The 19,930-nt window shown below is 36.6% G+C and overlaps 2 long non-coding RNA genes across 2 annotated transcripts in view; one reads left to right on the forward strand and one right to left on the reverse strand.

Annotated features, from left to right (window-relative positions):
* Positions 1-19,930, forward strand: part of LOC136791402 (uncharacterized) — a 57,068-nt gene that overhangs the window by 19,443 nt on the left and 17,695 nt on the right. The window lies entirely within an intron of this gene.
* Positions 15,726-19,930, reverse strand: part of LOC136791403 (uncharacterized) — a 31,755-nt gene continuing 27,550 nt past the window's right edge. The window contains exons 2-3 of the long non-coding RNA XR_010833373.1: positions 18,006-18,103; positions 15,726-16,039 (exon numbers count right to left, since the gene is read on the reverse strand). This is a non-coding gene — a long non-coding RNA (uncharacterized lncRNA). The remainder of the gene's footprint in view (positions 16,040-18,005; positions 18,104-19,930) is intronic.

The raw sequence follows: 19,930 nt of genomic DNA on the forward strand, positions 1-19,930 counted from the left end.
AAGCTGACCTGGCTTAGTTTGTGTGACCTGATGGGAACATAGTTGGAGGTGGTATGGCTGCAGGCATATTGAACATTATTATTTCACTATCAGAGCACTTCACTTAATATTTCATCCACCAGTTTATAAATGAAGCATTTATCATGGGGAGGCTGTTGTGCTTCAAAAGATTATGGAGCTCAGTTTTCTTCTACCTCAGGCAAGAATCCTATTTGTTGCAGTGTATTTTTACCAATGGACCATGAGTCTAGAGTTTTATTTCATGTCTACTTAATAACTAACAATTTGAACTGTAGATCACAAAACAGGCGCTGCTGACTTTCCTTTGCTAGATGCCATCACTTCTAAAAAAAACCTTCAATACAGAAACTAGTATGAGTTTCTTTCTAAAAAACTATTTTCTTCCAAAAAACTAGTTTTTTGGTCATAAGACAGTCCCTGCCATTGTGTTTTTGGTATACGCAAGAGGTTCCATTAAAGCATGTCAATATTCACCCTAGTATGGCTGGCAGCATTTTTGGCTTTTAATGGGGCATAGATTGTTTCCAGAATCTAAGGACTGGAGGACTGCATATACCCTTGTCTTCCTTAATTCTTGGAGGTGGACAAGACTTCAGATCAGAAGTCAATAGGGTTTGAACTAATCGAACTACTAGCCTTGGGATGATGGGTAAAGAAACATTGATTTTTATGCTAGAAAAATGCATGTACAAGATAGATTTCTACATTTGTTCTTTACTATTGCATTGACAAAATAAAAAAAAATAAATCCACACCTCTTTGTTTTTCATCAGGCAGAATTGTGTAGTACACACAAATATTTGCCACCTTGCCTGACCTTGTCCCGAGGTATTTACATTTTGGAACCCATTTAAATTTTCTTGTTGTGTTGGACTTTGAAGTATTTGACAGTGAAAGAGATTTTGTTGACATACCAAATACTAAATATTACGCTTAGTTTTAACTGCTTATCATACTGTATATGCTGCATGGAAATGAGAAACGTTTCAACAACTTGACTTCATCTCCTGCTTGTTTCAAGGTAGGAGTATATTTATTTAAGGAAAAGAATAAACCACCAAGGTTCAAAATATCAAGCTTAGTATACCTGAGCAAATAATAACAAGCCCTTTCCTAGGTAGATTTCAAAGACCTGTGTTTGTCACTTAACACTCCTTGCCTTAAGAAAAAAAAAGAAAAAAAACACAAAACAAATAAAAAAATGGCAAAACCCAACTGACCCATGTCAGTCGAGGCATGGACATTTTGCAAGATGAGGGCACATTGGGCAGCTAGTCCTAGCCTGTACTAGCCATGACAAGTGTCACAGACACAGGTGTAAAACTTCAGAATGGATCCCTTATCTTAGGTTCAGTAAAAGAATAACACTTCCCTTACCTGTGTTTTCTAGGGTAGCTGGATCACATCTACTGCCTCTATTGCACCTCAGAGTTCTCTCTGTTTGTCCTGAGATGGAAAACAAATAAGCACCCACTTAAACCTCTGGATAAAAATGAGTGTCATAGGTATACCTCCCTCACTGTGGCTACTTGTTTCCTCAAGTGGAGGCAGCTGCCTTTCTGGGTTATTAAGAGGCCCTCGTGCTCCATTTTAACTCCCACAGGATAAGAGATGAATTCATACTGGTTTATTTTGATATGTTGAAACTCCAAAGTAAAAGCACAACATAAAATAAGCCAACTGAAAGAAAAGGTCCCAGATGAAAATTGGGGAAACAGGGGAAGAGGTTAAGCTGAAAGACAGTAATAACTGCAATAATAAACATCTTAACGGAAGTGCAACCCAAGTGAGTTTTGCTATAATCCTATTGAACTCATAGTTGACCAACTGCTTACCTAAGTTATAATGTCTGCCAGAGATCCTAAGCAAGGCTACAGCTCCGCTGCATTGGGCAGTGAGCATGCATACAGTTAGGGGAAGTTCCTGCCTTCGAAAGTTCATTTTCTAAATCAACCTGGAGGGACACATTGGCCCAGATTTACTAAAAGACAATGAATGATGCACTGAATCCTTAAAGGTGTGGGTTTTGTGTTGGTAAAGTTTTGCATACTTTAATCTCTATGGTAGCTTTTTCTAATTGATATACATGAAAAGATGAAGAAAAGTGCTGAAGATCGACATTTAAATATCGTGCATCCTGCTGCTTCTTTCACTACAATAGTGATAACAAAAGTATCTTCTGAGGTGACCTGCTTCTCATTGTAAAACATATGCTTGTTTTTGTCTTTCTTTCAGGATATTTTCTGATAAGTCTTATTAAGTACTTGAAGTCAACTGTCCCTCATTTGGTGTTTTAGTGCATGTTCTCTCAACGCTTTAGTTAATTGCTTAAAATTTTGCATTTCAACATCTAAAATTTTTTAACAGAAATTAAATTAAAAAGCTAATATTGAAGATCAGCAAACCAAAGTGAAAAATCACACTGGTCTTGTGAGGTTTTTCATAGAAGGAATATTCTAATACATGCATAAACTATGCTTTTTATAAATTTTATTTTTTTTTCCTTAGCTGGTTCAGTGCTTTAGCCTCCTGTCTTTAAAATGAGGATAATTTAGTTCTTTTTATTTTGCTACCTATTTTGCGTGTACGGTCTGTGGGACAGGGGTGCTCCTCCACGCTGAGCGGAAACACCAACAGCAGCGTTGAGTCCTACTGTGCAGAACCTGTTAGAATGTCACAGGACAGGGATTTCTGAGCAGAATCAAGCTGTTTGATGTTCATATGCTGTTTAGAGGTTCTGCTTGATGGTTTGCGTGGGGATAAAGGAAGTATAAATAACATTTGCTTGAGCATCTGTTTTAATTTCCCCTTTTTCTCTGTCTTTGGGTGAGAAATTTCTTAAAATATAGGCTGGAGGCAGTGGGAAAGGGATGTGAAGATGAGAGAGGCTGTGAGAAAGGGGAAAGCAATTAAGAGTTCTGTGGGCTAGGGATAAGGCTTAAAGCAATTCAGGGACTGGGAAAGGTGAAGGGGTGGGAATAGGTTTAATTTAGATTACAGGACTTCCAGGCAGGATAAAGATTCAAGACAAACCCTTGAGGCTTACTAGCATGTCAGGAAGGGAATGTTAGCATCCCTGAATATAGATGCTCTCTTAAAGAAGAACGGTCTATTAGCAAAGGAGTTGCGGAGTCAGTAATGGAACCACAAAGGTCAGGTGCAGTGCAAACCATCCAGCTTCAAAGGATCTCTGTATGATCAGTGTTGGGGTAAGAGCATGAATAAACCAACAAAAGAGCTGCATACTGTGATGGCCTTGTCCTTTACGTGTTTCCCACAGGACACCTCAAAAGCCATGAATCCTTGCTTAGGGTAAGCTGTTAAGGCTATTATAGGAACTGTTTGGAGCTCAGAAGTGATGTGTGAGGACATGAAACTACTGGGTACCTGATTAATAGCTTTCTTGCACTGCACTGGCATTGAAAGCCTACACTTTCTGGCCTTCCCTGGGTGTCAGTCCAGGTTTATCCAATATGATGTTGACTCCTCTCTTTCACTTTCCTTCGTTCTTCCCTAAATGTCATCAGGAGGGAATTAGTATAAATATTCATGCCTAGGAAATAATAATTGCTCATTTGCCTTTCTGAAACATATAACTTACTGTAAAGCAAACCAGATTAATGCAGATTCAGAATAATACTGTGTTGTTCTAGTATATTGAAGAGGAACAACACAAGTCCATTTTGAAAGTTAACCAAAGTCACTCAGTGCTTTGGTAGTTACTTTTCATGTGTTGTTTGTTACTGAAGTAGGCACATAGTAGTGCTCCTGTCCCAGATACATAGATGTTGGTACCCAAAATATAATGGATGTGCTGCAGCCACCGAAATGGTAATGAGAGGTTCTTTTTTTTCATTCTCATTCTTACTAGTAAGAGAAAGAGATTTTCTAACTAAGTAAAAGTGGGCAATGTGGTCACTGTTTTGTAGTTAGGAAGAGGAACATCTTTTGAAGTTAAGTATAATAACATGCCTAAATTTTAAACTCTTGCCTAGGCTTAGTTTGGGAACAACAACAAGACAAAACCAAAAGCCAAAAACAAACAAACAAACAAAACTAACTCAAAAACCCCTTACTATTTCTGAAAACTCATGGATGTTACAAATGTCCTCCCTCTCTGGTAATAATCTGTGTGTGGTACTTTCTGCTTCAAAATTCAAGACAAAGCCCAACCAACTATTCAAAAAGAAGTTGCCTATTTACACATACAAAATGTGCAAGATATCAGATATATGAATCATTGCTGAATTGATCTAGGGAAGGTAAACAGCCTGTTAATGAAATTTTCAGATGATACTGAATTAGTGATAGTTACAAGCAACGCTCAGAGTGGAATAATAAATCATTCTAAGACAATTAGAGTTAAAGGAAAAAAATAAATTGAGATTTATCTGGGGAGAGGGGAGGAAAAGCAAATTATAAAAAGAAAGGGGTATGGGAAGATGGGAAGAAAACAATGTGAGAGAAGGATGGGAAGGAAAAACCCTAATATACAAGGGAAAATGGCTTTTTGATTGGATGTAAATCAATAAAAAAATTATCTATGAGGCAAAGGTGGTAGAAATACAGGTCTTAGTGTCAAGAAAATAATTTACCCTAATGGTTAAAAATAATGTCCTGTAACTTAAATTTCTGTGATACCAGAAGAGCCTACTAAAGCGGCAAAATATCCAGTGCTGGAGATTTTAAAAAGTAAACTGAAGAAAGTACTAGAAGACTGCAGGAAGCAATCTTGCATTGGCAGAGGAACACTCTGTAGATGACCTAATAGGTCTTTGTCATCTCCAGCCTAGGTTGTATATTACATGATTTGATTCATAACAGTCTGGAAAGCAGACATTTATTTGTCATACAAAAAATAACCTCTAAGCATCAAATTAGAAGTTTATTACTGAAGATTACAATAGCTCCTTTGAGAGAGGATGTGGAAGTGCATTCTGCTGTGTTGACGACATATTTATTGGCAAAAAAGGTAGATGCCCCTTTCTCTCTGCATCCTGCCATCTCCTCACATATATTAATTTCATCTGTACAGTTGTAATAAAGTTTGTCCCTGTATGTTCAAAAGCGCATGCCAAATTTAAATTGGCCCATATCATTTGGGATTAGGGAAAAGTGCAGTTCCTTTATCAACACCTGGAGGCTACTGAATTTGAAATCTTGCATACGATTCAGTGCAGTTCTAGTTGGGTGTAGCCAGCCAGACTTCATTACCATGTTGTACCTTGAAGATAACTTGGAGTGTGGTCCCAAATGGAGCTACATCTTGGCAGTCTGCTGCTATAGGAGTTCAAATGGGGCATACAGAAAGAGACTTCCCCCCACCACTTTTTTTTTTCCCCCCCACCCTGCATAGTGTATTTTATCAACAAAGAGGGGACTCTCCCCAGAATATGTATGATCATGACCAAATGAAAAATAAAAGTCATGCTAAGTGTATTTTAAATGTCTGGGGAGATGTCTGTATAACAGCTTATGCAGTCATACCAAAAAGGAAAATTTAGCAGAGAAAAAATATTAGAAGTTTCAATTAATTATTTAGATAGCTGTGTAGACATTCATTATGCTTTATTTCAATTTTTAATTATTAACCTTTGTGCTTAAAAAAAAGGTAAAAAATCCATCTGCAGAACTGTTGGACCCATGTTTCAATCAAGCAATAAAAATTATATCAATTAGCTAGAATGTGATGCCCTGTTACAATACTATTACAGAAATATTTACTCCATGTTTGAAAACTGGCATGCCGAGATTCTGAATGCTTTGGTCTCTTCTCAATCAAACTTTTTAAAAAATAACATCAAGTCATTCATATTTATTTTACTCCAGAGGAATTTAGAAAGTCTGTCTTTATATTGGGTACAGAAAGGAATAATACATTGTTTTTCCTCATCTGCAACAGAAAATAAGTGCAGTATGACTGTTAGTGTTAGTAAGGTTGTGTAAGAACATTATTCATACTATTCTGAAATTTCCCAATATCATGCATGGATCAATTTGAACCAATTTAAGTTCTGTAGTTTCTTATGGAGCAGGTTCAGCCTTAAAAGCGCCCAACTTTTGACTGAGTCATAAGCAGTGGTTAGGAGTAGTCCACACATTCTATTCAGTATAGAAAGTTCTTTGTAGGCATATCTTTAATCATGAGACCCTTGACTACTCAGTTTACAGCTCTTTGTTTCTCTGTACTGGCAGTGCTGGTGTAGAGACAGACAAGAATGTTAGCCGTGGTTTTAAACCCACGTGTGCTTGTCAGCTTTTGCTGTCTTTAGCCATATCTCCAAGTGCTCTTCAGTGCCACTAAAAACTACTGTACACCAGCTGGATTTTGAATTTTCTGCTCTCTTTTAATCATAGAATCATAGAATATCTGAGTTGGAAGGGACCCACAAGGATAGTTGAGCCCAGCTCCTGGGTCCCCAAAGAACCACCCAAAAAGTCAGACCATGTGTCTGAGAGCATTGTCCAAACGCTTCTTGAACTTCAGCCAGGTTGGTGCTGTGACAACTCCCCTGGGGAGCCTGTTCCATTGCTCAACCACCCTTTCGGTGAAGAACCTTTTCCTGATATCCAGCTTGAACCTCCCCTGTCACGGCCTCAACCCATTCCCTTGGGTCTTATCGGTGGTCACCAGAGAGAAGAGATTAGTGCCTGCCTCTCTGCTCCCCCTCGTGAGGAAGTTGTAGACTGCGATGAGGTCTCCCCTCAGTCTTCTCTTCTCCAGGCTGAACAATCCAAGTGACTTTCAGCCTCTCCTCATACACCTTTCCCTCTAGACCCTTTAGCATCTTTGTATCACTCTCTAACAGCTTTATGTCTTTCTTATACTGTGGTGCCCAAAACTGTACACAGTACTCAAGGTGGGGCTGCACCAGTGCAGAGTAGAGTGAGACAATCCCTTCCCTCGCCCGGCTGGCAGTGCTGTGTCTGATGCACCCCAGGGTACGGTTGGCCCTCCTGGCTGCCAAGGCACACTGCTGGCTCATGTTCAGCTTGCTGTTGATCAAAACCCCCAGATCCTCTTCTGTGGGGCTGCTCTTCAGCATCTTGTCCCCCAGTCTGTACGTATAACCATACATGTATAAGGGTTGCCCCTCCCCAGGTGCAGAATCCAACACTTGCTCTTGTTAAACTTCATATTATTGGTGATTATCAAGCTCTTTATTTTGTCCAGATCTCTTTGCAAAGCCTCACCACGCTTGACGGAGTCAACAGTTCTGCCTGATTTGGTATCATCCACAGACTTGCTCAAAAAACCTTCAAGTCTTTCATTCAGATCGTTTATGAAAACATTGAAGAGGACTGGTCCTAAAATGGAGCCCTGGGGACTCCCACTAGTGACAGGTTGCCAGCCTGATGTAACTCCATTTACAAGAATCCTCTGGACCCTACCCATCAACCAATTGTTCAGCCATCTTATTATGCTTTTAGCTAACTGTGTTCTGGTCATTTTGTCCAGAAGGATACTGTGAGAGTCAATATTGAAAGCTTTACTGAAATCCAGAACGATTACATCGACTGGCTTCCTTTTGTCAACTAGATGGGTGATCTTGTCGTAGAAGGAAATTTTTTTATTTTTATTTTTTAGACATGAACGGTGTAGGCCTGGCGACAGTCTTCTGCATTGGCACTCAGGGAGGGAAAAAGTGGACCTAGGTGACTTCAGGAGGGCCCAGCTGGGCCCAAGGGTGCCTACTGATAGAGCTGTGATCAAATCCCAGCCTCTGTGAGGAGAGTCAGCTCTGCTAATGAGGCCCTTCCTTGCACAGGTGCTTTATAAGTACAAATAATAGCAGACTTCTTAAAAAATATCTCACTTACTTAGTGGAGAGCAAAACAGCTGCTGCCTAAAAATAAGTAAAGAAGGAATGTACTTGAAACATTTCAAGTGAGGGGCTTTAATGATCAACTGTATTTAATATGTGTGGAATACGCAATATGCCATACTGTGAGACAGCTCTCTTTATATGGGCTTATAGCCACCCAATGTTCCCCACATGCTATTTTTGTTCTTAGTTTGATAGGGTACTTTAAAAAGTTTTTATATATTTATTTATATGTATTTGTTTAGGTATTTAATATATGTTTATTATTTATTAACTTTAATTTTTTTGCACATAATTATGAAAGATTTGTCTTTCCCCTATGTGGCACTGTGCGTGTGTGCATTTCACTTATGTAGCTATAATCCATGTTTACTTTTATTTTATTTATTTAAATGTTATTTATTTAAATTTTATTTTATTGTTTCACAGTAGCTACTGTTCCTGTAAGGAGCACTAACTGTGGAGTTTTACTTGTAGGTGGCATAAATTGATGCCACTCTGTCTGTAGAAGGATGAAGAATAATTTGTCCCAGCTTCTGGGCATTTCGAGGCTGTTGTTTTATGTTTTTTTTTTGTGTATATTTGAGTGTGCTTTGTGCTTCCCAGTTAAAATTTAAATTAAAAGAGAAACCTGGAGCAATTTAATGTTCCCAGTATTTATATTTATTTATTTATTTATTTTCAGTAAATGAAAAGGTCTGGCCATGCCTCTGCTGGGCTGGCTATTGCTGTTTTGATCCATTGTTTGGCATCCTGCCTCATGTGATACTCTAGGCATGTGCCATATTAACAGTTGTATAAAATTTGTCCTGCAATTTTGCCTGTGGTAGAGAGGTTCCAAACAGCTGTAAGGATTACCCTGTGACCCAGGAATATGTGAATCAGATTCTTTTGATATGAAATTGGAGACCCAAAATTATGCTTGTGGCTTTTCCATAATCAATTGTATTTGTGATATGCAGAATGTTTTGAAATCAGCAATCATATTGAGGTTGGACTAGATGATCTTGGAGGTCTCTTCCAACCTAGACAATTCTGTGATTCTGTGATATTGTGACATCAAAATGTGAATCTTGTTTTAAGCCAGTGAATAATATTGTATAACAAAATCTGTGATGCATATGGGCGTGAAATATTTCATGAGAAATTGATCATTTTAGAAGTCCATGGAAACAGGTCCACCTACCTCACAGAGCTTATCTATACTTTAAATGTCCATCAGTAGTGATAGGAATTTGCACATTAGCCTGTTGGTGTATATAAGTCCTCAGTTTAGGACACCACAGGAATACCTTCAAAACTAAGCATTACTTAATGGGTGCAAATGTACTAGAATATGTTACAGAGGAAGCTGAACATTATTGTCTATTTCTGTAAGAGTCTGAGTGCTCTATACTGTCTGTATGGCATTGCAACTGTTTGATTTCCACCAAATCACTCAAAATTAGTGTAACTAGAGTAAGGAAATGGAAACATCCTCTGAAAGTGCATTGTGTGCACCTTTATTATTTAAAAAAAATGTTTGCAACTTTTCTTTTTGAATGCCTGTATTTAAATTGTTCTGCGTCAACAGAATTGCTGCTCATTCTCTGTCTTTGAAAGGTATTCAGATAATTTTAGTTGTAGTTATTGTTTGAATGATCTGCTTCAATGGTGCTTGCTGCTTGCTTTGTAATTCATTGCTGCAGGTGGCTCCGACTTTAAATTGCATCAGTCTTTATTTGAAGATAATCTTTTTGAGCAATCTGAAACAACATTCAGCCATTCCAACTATGCCCCTCATATTTAAAACAACAGATTCCTGAGCTGCTTTGTCTGTTCTGCGGTGGAAACCTCATCGTATGTGCTTCTTTATATTATACCTCTTATAGTTGCTTTGGTATCCTGTGTATCAACTACATGTGGCTTGTCCACACAGTTCTAGCTATGGTTTTAAGTTTATAATGCATTTATGTTAAGAAAGCCAGAACTGCAGCTGGTGTGAGTTAGTATAGCTCTCCTGAAATCAATAGTGCTCTGCCAGTTTCCACCATTTGATGATCTGGCCATAATAATGTAATATTACTAAAGAGATAACGCAGTGAAAAGGAAGCATTATACTGATTCAGCTGGGGCGGCGATTAGATTGGAGTACTGCTGAGCACATATTGTCTAATATTCACCTAATGGTTGATATCTATTTCATGGGACCCAATTTTTAAATCTCTACTAAGCAAAATTAATGAAGTTAGCTTTTCGGTGTAGTAGGGGGACTTTTTATTATTTTTTAAACTCCAAATCTTTACCAAAACACATGGTCTTCTGTTGGAATAAGATTAACACACAAAAGCAAGTTTTGCCCATTTGTCTGCTTAGGATCTGGCACCAAGGTTCTGGGTTTTATTAGCGTGATTGGAATTGAAAAGGTAATTTTATGAATGCTCTTTGAAAAATCCCAAAATGTCTTTCTAGCAAATTTTTTGTGTGTGTTTGTGAACAGCCATTTTCAGGGTGTGATTCAGTACAAAATGCATCTGGTTTACATTGTGAAGAAAACATATGCAATGTTTCCTGACTGGTCTGTAGAATAACACATACCTTTCGTTCCATTTCTAAATGCAAATAAGCTCTCTCACTCACTGTGTAAATTGAGATTACTTTGAATAAAATGTGTATGAAAACAGAATAACAAGTTTCACTTCTGAATGTGCAAAGATTCATAATATATTGATCTAACTGTACTACGTCCATGTTTTTCTCCTGTTCAATAGAGAAGATTAACTAAAGTGGTCCTTTTTTCAGGTAACTTCTCATAGCACTGTGATATCAAGTGCAGATAGTATTATTGTCTCTTCTTTGGTATGATTTTATATCATTTTTAATCTTTTCCATTTCTACATCCAAATTAAAAAAGTCATAAAGTAAATTATTAATTAAAGTCATTTTTTTCTTGCTCAGTTCACTTCTAATTTAATGTCAGTCAAAAAGATGATTTAATTTTCTTGCTTTTATCTTCTAGCACATGCTAATACTGAAGCCAGTGCTTTTATTTTAAGATCTAATGTCTTAACATGACTACAATATATGCACAGTGCTATGCATAAGCACTTAGGCAAATTGCTGCCAGCAGGAGCACACATAATGTCCAGGCTTGCATGTGGGGTACTGGATAAAAGTCTTAGGAATACCATCTGTGATTGCTTAGATATATCTTATTTTCAGAATTTATTCCATAAGTCTTTTCCTGAAGTTATAGTAAAAAGTAAAGTGTTGAGTCTCTGTTTACTGGATGCCACTGCTCTGTGTAGTTTTATTTATTTTTTCTATTTTTTTTTTTTTTCCTTTTTAAATTGAACAGCAAAAAAAAAAAACCATAAAATTAAACTTTTGAAAATAATATGAATTTTCAGATCTCTTTTCCTCAGAGTTGGAAATGGCACTATCTCCTGGCCAAGTATACTTGGTGTTGCTTGAAAAACATTTCACAACTTGATCATTTTTGTTTGAAATTATTTTTTTTCCTTTTTGTAATTAATTTCAAAATTAAAGATATGCATTTTTTTGATTACAATGTTGTCTTTTATATTAGAGATTTACTTTATATTCACTTCTTTCAGAAGAGAATACATGGCTGGATGAGCATCTGGCAGTGTACTCAGTTTAGGTGTGGCATGCAGTCTAACAACTCAAGTTCACCCATACTTCCCCTTACTCTGTGGAGAAATAAACTGGACAATGCTTCTCCTGTCTCAGCTAAATTCATGTTTCTAATTCTGCCTTGCTCAGCTCAGATGCAGGGAGAACAGCCACCCATTCACCTTTCTTACTGCTTTACTTCCATGTAACAAAGAGCTTAACTTTTTTGTTCTTTATCCTTGATAGTTATTTCTATACATAGCCTATGTTTCCCCATAGTTGCACTAATAATAATGAAGCTTGGGTGGACATATGGATGAAATCACAGTGGAATAGGCAAGAAAACTTAACTGAATGCTTTATTGGCCCTTGACACTCACTTTTACTTCATCTGCATAGAGTGTGCTTATGCATATGACTGTGAAATTTCACCTTCTACTGGCTGCTTTGAACGTAGTTGTCTGGTTGCTGGACTTTAAACTGTCAGAAGTTTTCAGATGCATTTTTCCTGTGTCTCAGAAAAAGTTAGTAAAACATAAATTGGTTATCTACACAATCAAAGAACAGAAATGTATGAAGGCATTTGTAGTATAAATACTACCTGTTAACATGTTCTATCTTGACAAAAAGAGGATGATTTTATTTTCTTGCACCCTAGGTAGTAAAATGGTAACTACAAAAGTCTTCACACTTTCTAATACTTCACAACAATTGCGTATAACAACTGATGTGATAGCATATCAAACCAAGATGGGGTGATCCCCCATCCCTTGGTTTGATATACTTTCAGCTTCTTTAAAGGCTCTTGAGATCAGGACCCCTACAGAGTCTTTGAAGTTTGTGTTTTTCTTTCACTAGAAAGTGAAGCCTTGGCTTTTAATGGCAGCTCAGCAAATATCTCATCAATATTTAAAGTGTCAAGTGTACCTCTATTAAAGGTACCAATCACAGATCAAAGATACTAGCACTGAGGTGCAGCATTTCCTTCAAAGGTCTTTGCAGTTTAGCTTTTCCTTTTGTTGGAAAAGAACTTTTCTTTTTAACATGCATTGCTTGCACAAGTCTTAAACACGTTGTTTGACAACAGTGGGGAATTAAATGTTTTGTTACCAGAGCCAGAGAGGATGATGCAGTAGTTTTTGAAGAGCCCATCATGGTTGCTTAAGAAAGGAGAATGCTTGGACAAGCCTTTTGCACATTCTTTCCACCTTTCCTGAGTTGACCAAAATCTATTACAGTTAAAGGTAGCAATGACATACTTTTCAATGTGGTCAAGAAGAATCCAAGATGAATGAAAATTTAGTGACATGAACAAATAAGCTGTGAATGGTTCTTTTGGGGACTTTTCTCTTTCAGTGAGGAGTTAGGACGTTTCTTCTCCTATTTTTGTATCCTCTGCTTCCTTCCTTCCGCTCATTATTTAAGGCTTATGAATATGGCTGTGAAATCTAATCCCTTTATTACTCTTCCAGCTCTTACTGTGTTTTTATTTTTTAACATCTGTTAAAACAATTACAACAGTAATTACAGTAATAAGGATTCTGAATATTTTGTACTTGTGGTTTATCTATTCCTATGTTGTAATCTTGGTTGGCACGTACCCATAGGCACCATGTAATGTCAAGGTGTCAGAGTTTGAATGATGAATGACTGAAGTGATGGCTCTTTAGAAAAAAGAGGGAAGTTTGGATTAGGAATGCTTCATAATTATGTGAAGGAAAAGAAAAACAGCAACTAGAAGGTTAGAATGAAGAAGCTTATCAGATGACTCTTGTAAAACGTACAATATTTTGATTTCATCGGTTGCTACCTCTTCAGAGTGCCCTGGGAGTAATAGCAAGGTCTAAAATAGGTGTCACTAGAGTCTTTTTACTCTGAAGGCTGAATTTCACTGAATAATATTTGTCTCCCTGTAAAACAAACAAAAATTTGCTTTCCTCTACCAATTTGTAAACTTCCCAGCTCAGTGCCTCAGAATACAAGTAAACATTACAGTGGGATAGATGTCAGTTTATACTTTTCAAAGTTGGTTGCAGAGCAGAGTCTAATGCTGGTATTGTGTAGGGGAAGCTTAATACGGTGGAAAAGGTCACTCTACTGTCCTACCATGCGAAAGGCTCTTCATTCATCACTGTTCAAATGTGACACATGTATGTATTGCATTTCAGATTTTTTACATTTGGATATTCGTTTTCTGTTCATGTGGATTACAGACAGCAAGAGGTATTACCAGGTGACCAATTTGCTTTGAAAAAATCTGTGAGCATTAACATAGTAATGTGTTTTTAAATTCTTGTTCTTCTTGCAAATGGGGCCTGGATCTGCAACAATCCTTATTCACATCTGTCTGTCTTTCTGTTATACTGTTGTGGCTTGCATCAATTTGTGTTCTGGGTGACTGAATATAAACTACCAACTCTTGTTCGTCTTTACAGACATTTTACCCAGGACCCCTGTCTCAATGAGGAACAAGTAGAGATGGCAGGATTTTGCTCTTGCCTGGCAGTACCATACACAACATTGCAACCATTTGAAAATAAACTTTCAGACTGATAGTGGCTAACATTTAGTTCTTCTGCCCCTTTCCCTTGTGCCGGAGTTGTTCACTGGCTGTTTAATCAACATGGCAAGGCTGTAAATAAAACTGGCAGTGGAAATGCTGGCCCAATGCTGTTAGCAGCACACCATTTATATCCTATCAAAACCATTGAATTGGCTGTATGCCCAGGAATAGTAAGGAGTATTCCTGCTCATGGCTGCACCTTGCATTTGGAGGAAGGTTATATGTAAACTGACAGCCCGGTGTAAAAGTTCCCTAAATTCATTTTCATTGGGAATAGACTCTACTTCTAAAAGCAAAGTGTCCAGCTGTGATCTGACTACTTCTAGCGATGGAGAATCCAACATCACTGGTGGAAGGTTGCTACCCCCATTTTTATTTATTTATTTTTACCTGGCAGTTGAGATCTGCACTTTATTTTGAATTATTTGTCTTTCCTTCAGCTTCCAGCTTTGAAATGCATTATACCTCCGTCTGCTAGACAGAAATAGGCAAAGATATCTTATAATTACTTGTTCCTAGATTTATTGCTTGGTAGGAATACAGATACAATGAGGATTCTCCATTTGCAATTGTGTTTTGAGATCTATCAATTAATAAATCTCGAACCTTCCATTAAACTCTTCTCAATTTTTATTAAGTGACAAACAACCAGCTCTACCGTTACTTGTACCTATGACTGAGGTCATATCCAGTCATCCATTTCGGTCATGCTGCTGAACTTTTAAAGATATAAAGATACCGTATTAGTTTTTATATATTTTTTTCTAGGTAGTTCCCTGAGCTTCATGAGCCATCAACAACAGAAGAAGCTTTTCTCTATTTCTTAGATTTGAGTCTTCTACCTGTGCTGTTCTGGGGGAGAAAAAAAAAAAAAAAGAAAAAAAAAAAGTCTTAGCGTGGTAACTACTCTGTATTATTTCCTTGAATAACTTTTAGATCGTAGTGTATTTTCTTGATGGTATCAACTTATATTGGAATTCTCCCAAATTCAGAATGGAACTAGTGGGCCTTTTTGTGTTGCCTGGATTTTAATGACCATCCTTCTATATTAATCTATTACTGTACTAATAGTACTGTTGGAATGCATTTTGTTGCTAATGTACTTTGAAAAATCCTTATTGTCCTTAATTGTGCTGGCCATTGATTTCTCATTGATGTTAGCCTCAAGCATTCTAGCAGTCTCCTGGCTCCTAATTTATATTAATTGCTATCAGTGTTCCCTTTTTTGCTTTCATTATTTATTTTTATACTTGCTTTTAGTTCTCCTGTAGGTCTTTTTCCTCTAAGGATGGTTAATTTTTCCTTGATTGTGGATTTTGTGGCATTTCTTTACAATATTCTTAACTCTTAGCAGTTATCATAGATCTTGTTTCATAGATTTGAAAGTGGTTTCAATTGCAATATGTTACACTGTATTTTGAATTTCAGCCTCAAGATAATTTTAACTTAGAGCATTCAACTCTTCATCGATATTAAACTATGTATTGTTCTATAAGAAGAAAAAAATTAGAATCAGTCAGTATATTGTTTCCATAAAGGTCTATAGATGTGTTGTTCAGTATTTTAAAAAGGCCAAAGTTTAAACCGGATATAGATGAATAGTTGTCTTCAGAAAAGCATTATTCTTGTCACCTTTTTATACTCAAATATTTAAATGATTCTGTTGGGAAAACACTGAACCAAATTTACATTTTAAGCCCTCTTGATAGAAGCAAGCTTAAATTCTTTGAATAATTCGGCTGTCACAAAGAGAGACTAACAAATGTTTTAGGAAAGGTCAAACAATGGTGTCTACATATACAAGATATTTTCTTACTTTAAACGTGAAATTTGGAGAGAATTTTTTTTTCCTTTTTTCTTTTTTTCTGAAACAGTAGAAAAAGCAGGGTTCTCACTCCCTGGTAAGGCACCTCAGACCCTTGAGACTTCAGAGCGATCTCTTAACTCTGATGGATGGTTGGATAAATCCAGCAGTGCCACACACTTTACAGCTGTGCAGCTGCAGTATGTGGCACTACAATAAAAGATAATACAAGATAAGAGAAAAGATCATGAAATTCACTGTAAGCAGCATAACTGTATTGCAGCCTTGAGGAGACACCTGTGTATGTCTCAGGGATATATGAATTCATGCTGAGCTCTGTGGTAACCGCAGCTAAACTAGTTTTGATGAGTGTGTAATTAACAAAAACAAGTAATTTTGTATTGCTACTCAACTGCAGTAAAAGCAGCACATGCTATGAAATGGTAAAGATGCACTCAAGTTTTTAATCTTTTAGCTATAAAAATTGACATGTTCTAGTCAGTGACTGTGGTGGAAGCAGAGCTAGCATTTGCTTGCCTTTGAACTTTTGAGTGATCTTCCTATGGTCAAAGATGCTACATAAAGCACATCTATCATAACTGAACAAACACTAAATGCATCACTTAGTATAAAGAAACATCTGTATGTACAGCTTTCAGAAAAAGGGTAGTTTTTAATCAAGAGCCAGTAATAATTCTGCCAGAAGCACTTTGCACATGCTTATATACTTTTCTTCCTATTAAAGGTGGACTTGACTAAAACTAAATTCTACCCTAGGAAGCTTGCAGAAGGTAATGACAAAGACAGGTCTAGATTCAGCTGTTTCTCACAATAATTGTCACCAGCGCTGAATTTGAATAAGCATGCAATTTTTTAAGATAATCTAATATAGGATCAGATTAGATGTAAGCATGACTGGGTCTGTGACTCCTTTGCAGGGTCTCTGTCAAATTGATTGCCACTGTTAGGTTATTGAAAAAGAGTTGAGCATCTGTAATGGAAACTTTAATGTAAAGGATAAGTGTTCGAGCAGAAAGTTCTTTTTTTGTTGTTGTTGTTTTTTTTTTTTTTTTAAAGTCAAATTTCAATATAATGTGGCTGATTCATAGGGCCCAAGAGCATGCCCATATTACCATTGGCAATGTAAAAATCCCAGGTGATTTTAAAAGTGAGATAAGCAAGGAATGATATTCTTATACTGGGGCAGTATTTTAGGCAAGGTGTTGAAATGACAAGCAATATGCAATAAAAACCCTGATTAATGTCCATGGACTATTTCATTTTCCTTTAGACCTTCCTTATTTTTGTGTATTAAAACTTTCTGAATATAATTAATTTTTATTTTAAAAACATTTATTTCTAAACATGAGGTATTCTGAACTGAAAAGTAAAAAACAAATTTTCATTCTGAAAATGTTGAAATAGGACAGCTTATCTGAAACATGTTTAAAGCAGCAAACTTCTTAAAGCTAACTGTATATGGTTTTGGTTTTGATTTACTGATATTCTTTGACATAAAAAAAAACCCTTCACATTTCATTAGAAAATTCCTAGCCAACTCTCAGTTGTAAATTTTGTTGAATAACAGAGATCTTCTATATTACCAAATGCTTATTTGCCAGCAATTTATTCACCAAAATCAATTTCCTGTATACCATTTTTATGCATTTACCTTATAGGGCTTTCATAGGGTAAGTCAGGAAATGCTACTGTAGTACTTACTTTGAGCTGTTTTTTCTAAGTAATAAAGCGTTAGTTTCTGGTTCCTTTTGTTCTTTTCCCTACCTATCAAATATCCATAAGCAGAACATTTTATTAACACCAAGGTCACTGGCTACTTTAGCTAATAAAAGGACAAAATAGAACTATTGAGAAATCTTTGCACTGATGGCTTCTTAGTATCTATTAATTTGTAGAAAGACATCTTTTTCTCAGAAGATTGAAAAACTGTTTCTGCATCTACCACTGTGCTTCAATATTTATTAAAAAAGAATTTTTGTTCACAATGAAGTGCTACAGATTTCTTTCTTTAATTAATAGGAAGTAAAGAACATTCAAATTGGAGAACTGTTATTAAGGAAGATGCATTTGAGCGAGGGAAGTCTTTTCCTGTCCTTGAAAGCTATTCATTATTTTATTTCTATGTTATTTTTATACTGGAGTTAAGTTGCATTACCTTAATAACCAATAACTCAGCAGGACGTCCAAATAGGTAGAGGTCACCTGAAGTTGAACTCCAGCTGAAGTGGCAGAAGACCACTGAAGGCCTGTGGACTGTAATTAGAATACCATAAAACTAGAATGTAAATGGTGGTAGAACATATTAGCAGTAAAATGTTAACTTGCAAGTGGTAAGTCTGAATTCTTTCATTTCTATGGGAGTGTTACTCATTCAGGAGCAAATGAAATGTTATGCTAAAGAATAAATTTACATTTAGAATCCCTAAAGCTTAAGGGGTGGTGAAGGTTAGTATGGTGATGGAAAAACAAGTGCATACAAATCTGCAGAGCTCTTAAGATACATTTCTTTCCTGCTTCTCTCCCACCTTTTTTGTTTTGTTTCCATTCATCCTTTCCCTAGTCTGCCTTTAGAGAAAAATATCACAGAATTTATACACAAGAAACTAATATAAAAAATCTTTCATGCAAAGAAACTCTGCATCTGTTCTTACATTGTTTCTATTCATGGCTGGCTAGTTTTACATTTTCTGATCAGTGACTGGCACTGCGACCAGTAAACCAGTTACTTAGATCAGCAGTGGACTGTCTGGAGGTCCTGCATTATTGATTTTCTGCTTGTACATTCTAGTTGTTCTGTCAATCAGTGGGCTGAAATGCAAGATGACAGTCAATAAGCAAAAGGACTGAGCTCCCACAGATAGAACAAAATAGTTCAGAAGTTTCAGATGCACGCAGAAAACACCAAAATACTTAGGAAGAAGCAAATCTGATAACCATTCTAAAAGAAGAACACAAAGTATGTTCTTAACGCATCTTTTGTTAACATTCATTGAGTCTGTTGGCTACAAAACCAGTGTGAAAATCTGGCAAGTCCTATATGGAAAGCATATGGGATTGAGTAAAAAAAATCAAAAAGTATTTAGAAAAAAATTATCCTGTCAGGACACATTGTCAAAAACAGGCTCTGTACAAAGCAGTTACGTGGCTGATTTTTTCCCTAGCATCTTCCTTCACCACCTGCATTTGTCCAAGTGAATCATTACCCAGATTAGGCTACTGCAAGGTATTTCTTCTGTTGTCTCATCTCCTTCCACAAGTAACAAGATGGTTAGGATATCTGCTTTCTATAGATTGCATTAATATATACCAAAATTAATTCCTAGTATTACAAAATGAAAAAAAAAAGTGACCATTATTAAAGAAGTTACTGAAAACTCGTGATCTAAAATTGAATCTCTCATTACATTGACAGCAGTTGAACTATGAAATTATCTGTTCATCTTGCTCCACAGCACAATTTAGTACCCAAGTTAATTTTAAACGAGCCAAACTGCATACCAGAAGCAGTCTATCTGTGACAGCACTGAGTTTAGCATAGTCTAATCAATTTTTCTAAGAAATGGAATACATTAGCCTGTATGGAACTTACACTGTCATGTTTAGACTACTTTTGATGCCCAAGCTAATTCCCACAGATATCTGATAGCAGGTCAGGTGTCCTTCTATTACACTGAAGTGTATTGTGTGCGTTGCCCTGTTGGTTAATCTCATTCCTGCAGGGTTAGAATATAGATGAGGATTACTCATAGAAAATTGAGATGAAATAGTAGTAATGTTAGGAGTTTGGTAGCTTCTACTCTTTTCTCTGAGTCAGTAACTAATCCTGTCCTTGGTTAAAAGATGTTTGCAGAGGGTATGGAGTTTCCCTTTGATATTTGCTAATGAGAATCCCCACTTGAGGTGCTTAAGGGCATTCTTCAACAAACTCCCAATCATTTTAAAAAATTTGTGAAAAACAGCAGGGAATCTTTGCTAGGCGAGACTTGAGCTGACTAGGCGAGAGGAGCTGCCCTAAGGATAGAAATGACAGTTGCTATCACATAACTTCATGACCATTAGTAATGTTTATACTTTGCATGA

The sequence above is a fragment of the Anser cygnoides genome, chromosome 8 (genome assembly GCF_040182565.1).
Source record: "Anser cygnoides isolate HZ-2024a breed goose chromosome 8, Taihu_goose_T2T_genome, whole genome shotgun sequence".
Taxonomy (NCBI): Eukaryota; Metazoa; Chordata; class Aves; order Anseriformes; family Anatidae; genus Anser; species Anser cygnoides.